The sequence below is a fragment of the Marmota flaviventris genome, chromosome 3 (genome assembly GCF_047511675.1).
Source record: "Marmota flaviventris isolate mMarFla1 chromosome 3, mMarFla1.hap1, whole genome shotgun sequence".
NCBI lineage: Eukaryota > Metazoa > Chordata > Mammalia > Rodentia > Sciuridae > Marmota > Marmota flaviventris.
In genome coordinates this window covers 129,901,606-129,909,875 of record NC_092500.1, presented here as the reverse complement: position 1 = coordinate 129,909,875, position 8,270 = coordinate 129,901,606, and the positions used below count along the sequence as shown (strand labels likewise).

General features: G+C 41.2%; 1 pseudogene; it reads left to right on the top strand.

The window, feature by feature from the left end:
* The first annotated feature begins 664 nt into the window (after positions 1-664).
* Positions 665-1,809, top strand: LOC114082748 (ribonucleoside-diphosphate reductase subunit M2 pseudogene; annotated as a pseudogene).
* Positions 1,810-8,270: the final 6,461 nt, after the last annotated feature.

The window sequence follows — 8,270 nt, the reverse complement described above, 5'->3', positions numbered from 1 at the left end:
ATTCATTTAGCTCAGAATTTATTCCACACATTGACCTTTTTAACCCCCTTCTTAGGACTAAAGGCAAATGGATCTAAAGCGTGTATCTATAAGAAAGTTTTCCAGTGAAGCTAACCTAAGAAGTTAAGTAATTTATCACTGTCATTTCTATTTCAGTGTTAAATAATTAACTAAATTAATATTGGATACTATACTGCTGTGATCCCCTAAAACAATAAAGGAACTAAAACTCAAACTATAAATGAAGTAAAATCTACATGACTTTCATGTACAACCATCTCTAAGTAGGTTTAAAAACCATTAGGGAAAAATATTTGGCTGCAGTATTTGAGTAAATGTTCATTGAAATGAATTGGAACTCTAAGTCTCAAGGATAAGAGATACTTAGTATGGCACTCAAGGGAACAATTTACAGTGTTGGCGGGAATGAAAACTGATATAGCCTTCATGAGAAATAGTATGGAGTTTCTTCAAAAAAAAATTAAAAATTGAACAACCAAATGATCCAGCAATTCCACTCGTGGATATAAAAGAAAAATCTGAGATGCACTAAACATAATCATAAAGGCTGGTAGATTGAAGGTGGAAGAGATAAGGGAAGGCTCAGGGTCCTGCTTATCCACGTCGGTCACTGCTGTCTCCACCTCTGCCAACCGCCACCACCATGCTCTGGGTCCGCGCCCCACTCGCCACCACCGCAGACCAGCAGCAGCTGCAGCTCTCCCCGCTGAAGGGGCTCAGCCTGGCCGACATGGAAAACACGCCCCGGCCCTCAGTGCAACTGACGACCTGGCCAGCAAGACGGCGAGGAGGATCTTCCAGGATCCCGTGGAGCCCAAACTAAAGTAGCTGCCCCCAGCGTGGAGGATGAACCACTACTGAGAAAGAACCCCTGCCGCTTGGCCATCTTTCCTATGGAATACCATGGTATCTGGCAGATGTGTAATAAAGCTGAGGCTTCCTTTTGGACAGCCGAGGAGGTGGCTCTTCCAGGGACATTCAGCACTGGGAAGCCCTGAAGCCTGAGGAATGATATTTTATATCCCACTTTCTGGCTTTCTCTGCGGCAAGTGATGGCATAGTAAATGAGAATTTGGTGGAGCGATTTAGCCAAGAAGTTCAAATTACAGAAGCCCGCAGTTTCTATGGCTTCCAAATTGCCATGGAAAACATACATTCTGAAATGTATAGTCTCCTTATTGACACTTACATTAAAGACTCCAAAGAAAGGGAATTTCTCTTCAATGCCATTGTAACAATGCCTTGTGTGAAGAAGAAAGCCGATTGGGCCTTGCGTTTGATTGGGGACAAAGAGGCTACCTATGGAGAACGTGTTGTAGCCTTTGCTGCTGTGGAGGGAATCTTCTTTTCTGCTCAAGAAACGAGGACTGATGCCTGGCCTCACATTTTCCAATGAACTTATTAGCAAAGATGAGGGCTTACACTGTGACTTTGCCTGCCTGATGTTCAAACACCTGCTGCACAAACCATCAGAGCAGAGAGTAAAAGAAACAATTATCAATGCTGTCACAATAGAACAGGCGTTCCTCACAGAAGCCTTGCCTGAGAAGCTAATTGGGATGAATTGCACTTTGATGAAGCAGTACATTGACTTTGTGGCAGATAGGCTTATGCTGGAGCTGGGCTTTAACAAGGTTTTCAAAGTAGAAAATCCATTTGACTTTATGGAGAATATTTCACTAGAAGGGAAGACTAACTTCTTTGAGAAGAGAGTAGGCAAGTATCAGAGGATGGGAGTGATGTCGAATCCAACAGATAATTCTTTTACCTTGGATGCTAACTTTTAAATGAACAGAGGATGTGCTTTTATTTGGCTGATTTTTCCCCCTCCCTTATCACCTACCCCCCATCCCCCCAAATCAGCTAAAATGAATCCACCAGCTATACCATTGTCCATAAGTTGATTAATGGCATCTAAAAAACTGTGCAGCTACCTCAGAATCCTTGTTGGCTTTTGCAAGCAGCTGTCCAGCTTCAAAGCACTAATGATGACAATCCCAGCTTCCAAGTGAGGGACCCTCAAGCAAGCCTGCCCCAGCAGGATTGAACATCAGTTACAACCACCGGATAGTTAAGGTGTCAGTCTCACTGCTACAAAGAAGACTTTAAAGCTTAATTAACTAGTTTGTAAATAAAACTGGCACTTTACACACAAATGATCATTGTATTGTCAAGGGAAAAGCCTGATTTGTTTGGTTTCTACAACAAATGCAAAGTGTTGTATTTACCACTAATGGCCAATTCAAAATTCACTAAACAACTAAAGTTAAACTTCTGTTGATTCATATGTAATTTAGATTTTGTTTTCTTTAATGAACTGAAGTATTTAATAGATTTTTAAGTCAGTCCTGTGCATATGTAGACTTTAGTCAGCTGGTGCCAGTAGAAGACAATTTGTGTATTTTATTCTGGACCCCAGATAGGGTGGCAGCATGTCTTGCTCAAGAATGTTGTCTTTCAGGGCAAGGAGCTTCTAACTTAAGTCACTGGGAATTGAGATGTGATTTGGGTGACTACTAGTGATCCAGTGACATGTGAGGAACAGTATCATTGTTTCTCATATTGTACTTTCCTCAATTTCTACTTGGTATGAAAAGACTTAAAGGGTCTTTGGATTTAAGATGCTATTATGACTTTTCAGGTCATCCTTAGACAAAGTGACCTGACTCAGCTTTTCTATTAATAGTGGTAAAACCAGAACTGAAATGGGCTCTCCTAGATGTTGTGTTTATTTCTAACTTTGTAAATAGGTACTGTTGAGACTTGATCATTTTTACGTGTCTCTTTAATTAGAAAATATGTTTTACTCTATGTCTATTTAGGTTTTATTTGTTTGGGGGGAAAAAATCACCCAGTATTATCTTGAAGACATTGTTCTAACTATTCTAACATTTGCTAAATATGAGCATCACCTGGTGAATTCTTTAACCAGTAGGAAATCAGTGCTGGTAGGTTCTATTAAAATATGTTCCATTCAAATGTTAATTTCAGGTAGAGGTATAGTTAACAGCCAGTTTAGATCAATCTACCTTTGGAATAAAAAACCCAAGGTGTTACACAGAAGACGGTGCATGACTTGTATTGATCTTTGGCCCTGTTTGTTAACTGATTGGGTTGTGTATTAGCTGACCATTTGTCAGTTTCCTTTTATTGTATAGTCTTTGAATTCCTATAATATGAGACTCTTGTATCTTAAATTATTGTTGCTTAAAGTTAATAAATTCGGGTTATGTTGTCCTTAAAGAGAGAGAGAGAGAGAGAGAGAGAGAGAGAGAAGTTAATCAATGAACATCTATGGGCCAAAGCCAAAGAATAGACTTTCACTTTCCTAAATATATGTTAAAACCTTGACTAATGACCCCTAGTGGCCAAACCCTGAAGCTACCTCCTCCCCTTTGTACACACTTTCCACACTAAATCTAATTAATCCAGAAGCAACAATTACTTCTATTTGTGGACTTCCATCTGATCTCAAAATTTCATCTACTTTTTGTTATCCCTTTATTTTAGTCAGCTTTTCCACCGCTATGACCAAAAGACCTGACAAGAACAATTTCAGAGGAGGAAAGTTTTATTTGGCACTCATGGTTTCAGAGGTCTCGGTTCCTAGATGGCCACCTCCATTGCTCTGGGTCTGAGGTGAGGCAGAACTGTGGAGGAGGAAAGCTGCTCAAGACAGGGCAACCAGGAAGGAGAGCGAGAGAGAGCACTCTACTCACCAGGGACAAAATATAAACCCTGAAGGCAGTCCCCAGTGACCTACCTCCTCCAACCACATCCTATCTGCCTACAGTTATGGCTCAGTTAATCCATATCTGTGGATTATTACACTGACTAGATTAAAAACTCTCTTAACCCCATCATTTCACCTCTGAATGTTCTTGCATTATCGCACACATGAGGCCACATATAAGAACCATAACATTCTACTTCTGTCCCCCAAAAGCTCATGCCCATCTCACAATTCAAAATACATGGTGGTGCATGCCTGTAATCCCAGTGGCTTGAGAGGCTGAGGCAGGAGTATTGTGAGTTCAAAGCCAGTCTCAGCAATGGAAAGGCCTGTCTCTAAATAAAATACAAAAACAGAGCTGGGAATGTGGCTCAGTGGTTGAGTGCCCCAGAGTTTAATCCCTGGTACCCCCATCCCTGGCAAAATGCATTTAATCTATTTCCAAGTGTTCTCATAATCTTAAGAGTTCCACCATTACTCAAACATCCAAACCCAAAGTCTCTTGAGCCTCAAGCCTCAACTCCTACTGTTACCGCTGTTGACCGGTGACGAGTTCTTGCTTCCCCAATGTTGAAGAATAACACCAAAGAAGCATGCCGAGGCAAGGTCAGAGTAGAAATTAGAAGTTTATTAAAGGACAGCAGAAAAGACTTCTCCCAGAGGAAGAAGGGGACCCAAGAGGTGGAATCCGTGGAAGGGATGTTGTCTCCCCTTTTTATAGTTCTTTCAGTGATGGAATGTAGGTGAGAAGGCCCGAGGGGTGGGACACAGGTGGGCCAAAGAAGTAATCTGGTCAGGAAGGACTTCTGAGTCAGCACCTTTTTGCTGGGGGCTGTTCATTAACATTTCTTTGAGGTGGACTTTGGCCTAGGGCCTTTTCGGGACTTCATTAACATTCCATGAGTTGTCCTGTGTTTTCCCTGAGTCATTCTCCGCACGGCCTCCATTTTAGATTTCACTGATATTAGACCCATATTAGACCCGATTTACCTAACTACACTGACTACCTAACTTTAAATCTGGCTTCACTACCATGAGCCTCTGTAAAACACCAAAAGCAAATCACATATATCCAATATATAATGGCACACACTAGATATTTTCATTATGTAACAAAGAAATAAGAATATAGAAAGAAGGAATGGAACCAAAGAAAGACTGAAACCCAGCAGGGCAAACAAGTCCTGGAGTTTCTCCTCCAGCATCTGGGGCACAGAGCATGGTGATCCTTGCCCCTGTGGCCTTGCTGGTTGCAGGCCACATGATCTCTCTCTTGGCTTGTTTCTGCTCAATTCCTACAGCTTTCTTCCAAAGATACCCCATGTAAATGGCATCTCTTAATCCAGGGGTCTCCAGTGCAGCTTTGGCTTTCTTGCTATATCCTCAGGCACTACCGTTTCCGGGGCAGTCCTGTAGGGACTTCTAACCTGTTGCAATTTGTCTATCTCACTGACCTTCTTTTGAAATCTTAGTGGAAGCCTCCAAGACCCTGTAACTCCAGCATCGTGCCTTCCTGAAGAACAAGCACTGAAGGAGATGGAAAATAATAACAAGAGAATGTGACCTGGGAAAAGGGAGGAAGGAAGAAAACAAAGACATTGATTCTTTTCCAATTATTCCTATGCCAGTGACAATCTTTGAGAAGGACGCACACATCAATCCTAAAATGGCAGTCCCTGGTTAAACATTGATTCTTTACAATATAATGACCCCTGGAGCAAAAAGATAAGCACTGAGACCCTCCATCCTTTTCCAGTAAAAACAAGTTTCAATTTTTTTCCTGAACACCCAAATTCACACATTCTGACAACATCTCCAATGATTAACTCACCTTTCAGTGTAACCTATAAAAACCCAGACCTTTCCTATAAACAGAGGCCATTTTCTACCCAGAAAGTGAGCCCTTCTGATGCCTGACAGCCAAGTAAAAGGCATTGCTGTTCTGTGAGGGCTGCTCCCATGGCCTTCATTTGTGCTTACAAGCACCATGAGGTTGATGCCAAGATCTGCCATCACCTCAAGCAGGAGTCAGTAGCTAAGCCTCCTGGGACCATGGCTACAGGAACCTCTGAGTGTCTGAGCAACTGAACCCAGTGAAACAGCTTCCTAAGTTCCCCTGTGTAACAGGGTGCCCCACTGGTCTCTTTTCAAAGAAATTTTTACCTTACTCCCTTGAGCCTGAAATGGGTCTGGTCATAACAATTCCTGAGCTGCTCTTAAGCCAACTTTCCTGTATCTCTGGATAAAGTCTTCAGCATTTCTAAAGGACTAAGGAACATATGAAAGATCTTCCCTCTCCATGTGCCAGCCATGACCTTTGCACACCCTTCATGGATCATCTAAAGAAGGAGGCCTTCTGGGTGGGTTTGGCTCACTCTTGAACACTCTGAGTTGTTCACTTATCTCAAGGCTATCACTCCCTCCATTCCAGGAGATGGCCAGGCTGTGGGGATAAGTGTCCTTGAGCAGATCACTAGGTCCCACAGGTTGTAAAAACAGAGCTTTCTTTGTTCTACCTTGTATTTAAGGAGGAATAGACTTTGGAGCTTCACCCATGGAAAAGCCACTCTGCCCAGGACTTCCCAGTCAGGACCTGAAGAGCTGCCCAGGATTCCTCAGCTGTGTGACTTCAGGGGTTGCTCTTTCCCCTGAATTGATGATGTATTTTCTTCTCTTCCTCTCTTGCCTACCATTTTTTTTTTTTTTTTTGCTTCCACATTGTTCCTAAAATAAATGCTGTCTTGTATAAAGAGTGTCTTCATTGTCTGTTGGTTCTGACCTACCAAATTCAGCAGCTGCACACATACCTATTGCTTTAATGTCACAATTTCTTTACTGAATGTAATGTCTTTAACAACCATAAATTTTTCAACCACAGTTTTACTCACACATTTCTGGTCAAATGGGACAGTTTTCAAATATTTCTGCTCTTCTTTCTGCTTCAGATATCACAATGAATTTGGCAAAAAGCTGCCAGCCATATCTACATCACCACCTGAATGCTGGGATACCTTGAAATTTTCTCTGCCAAATAAGTTAGTACATCACCTTTAAATTCAGACTCACAGAAAGTCTCAGGACACAGACACAATGTAGATAATGTCTTTGCCAAAACACAACATAAATGGCTTCTTGTCCAATTTCCAATAGAGTCCTCCTCCTCTGAAACCTTACAAGCCCAGCCTTTGTTGTCCGTGGTATGTCCAATGGGTATTTTGGTCTTGTGAGTTCCCACCAGAATCCCCTATGAAGTTCCACTTACAACAATCTAAAGGTTTGCCAACTTGAATTTCTAAACTATTCAAAATCCCCCCTCCCCTGCTCATGCAGCAAACCAGCTCCAAAGATTTTTGAAACACTTGGTCAGGTTAGTCATGGCAACAACTTTGCTTCCTGGTACCAATTTCTGTTTTACTCAGCTTTTGTGTGTGTGTGTGTGTGTGTGTGTGTGTGTGTGTGTGTGTGTGTGTGTGAGAGAGAGAGAGAGAGAGAGAGAGAGAGAGAGAGAGAGAGAGAGAGATGAGGAGCCTGAACCACTCCATTTTTCTTATAAAGGAAAAAAGATCATTTCCACTTAAAGACATGGTCCAGGGACACTGAATCCTCATCATTCTCCAAACACATCCTCACATTTTCTGATTTCACAGTTTAATGCATAAACCTAAGACTCTCTATAATCCTGTTCCTTCATTCTTTCCCCACCATGGGATGGCCAAGCAGCCTTCCCTCATATCAGCCAAGCCACAGGTGCTAGTAATTGGAGAAGGCTCAAATTAAATGTTCATTTTTTAAATAATTTTTCCTCTAAATCTCTTTTAAAAATATGTAATTTATTTCTTCTCAATTTTCTGAAATATGATTTGACTTTTTGTAATAAACTCCATTCTGCTACCTTATAACCTCACTTATTTTTTTTCTTTAATTTTCATTTTGTTTTGGTTTTGTGACTGCTTTTTTCCCCTTTCAAACAAGCTAAACAGAATAAAAACAAAAACGATATTATTCAGAACATGTTTACCCATTTTGTCCCTTTGCAGTATCTACTTTCTCTACAACAAATGAAACTGGATTATTCATTAATTTAAGTTGCTTATTTATTTTTATTTGCTAATTTTTTTTATTGTTGCTGTTGCCAATCTTATTATGAGGGCCTCTCCAGGGGAATGTAAATTCTGTGAGAATAAGGTCTTTCTTTGTATTCTTATCAATGAATGATTATGACACAAAATAGATGCTCTCTCTCTCTCTCTCTCTCTCTCTCTCATATATATATATATATATATATATATATATATATATATATATATATAACAAATGAATAGTTATATAATTATGTGGGAGGCCATCCTCTTACGTGATTTGAGTTACCTCCTTGGCTGGGTGAGAGGCGCTTAGGGACAGTTGTGTCAGAGCTTTCCCCACCCTTCTCCTGGTCCAAGGGATTGTCTGTGCAGAGGCGTGTCTAGCCACTACCCTGAAGACCCAACAGTCACCCCTGACCTTGGGTTGCTGCCCC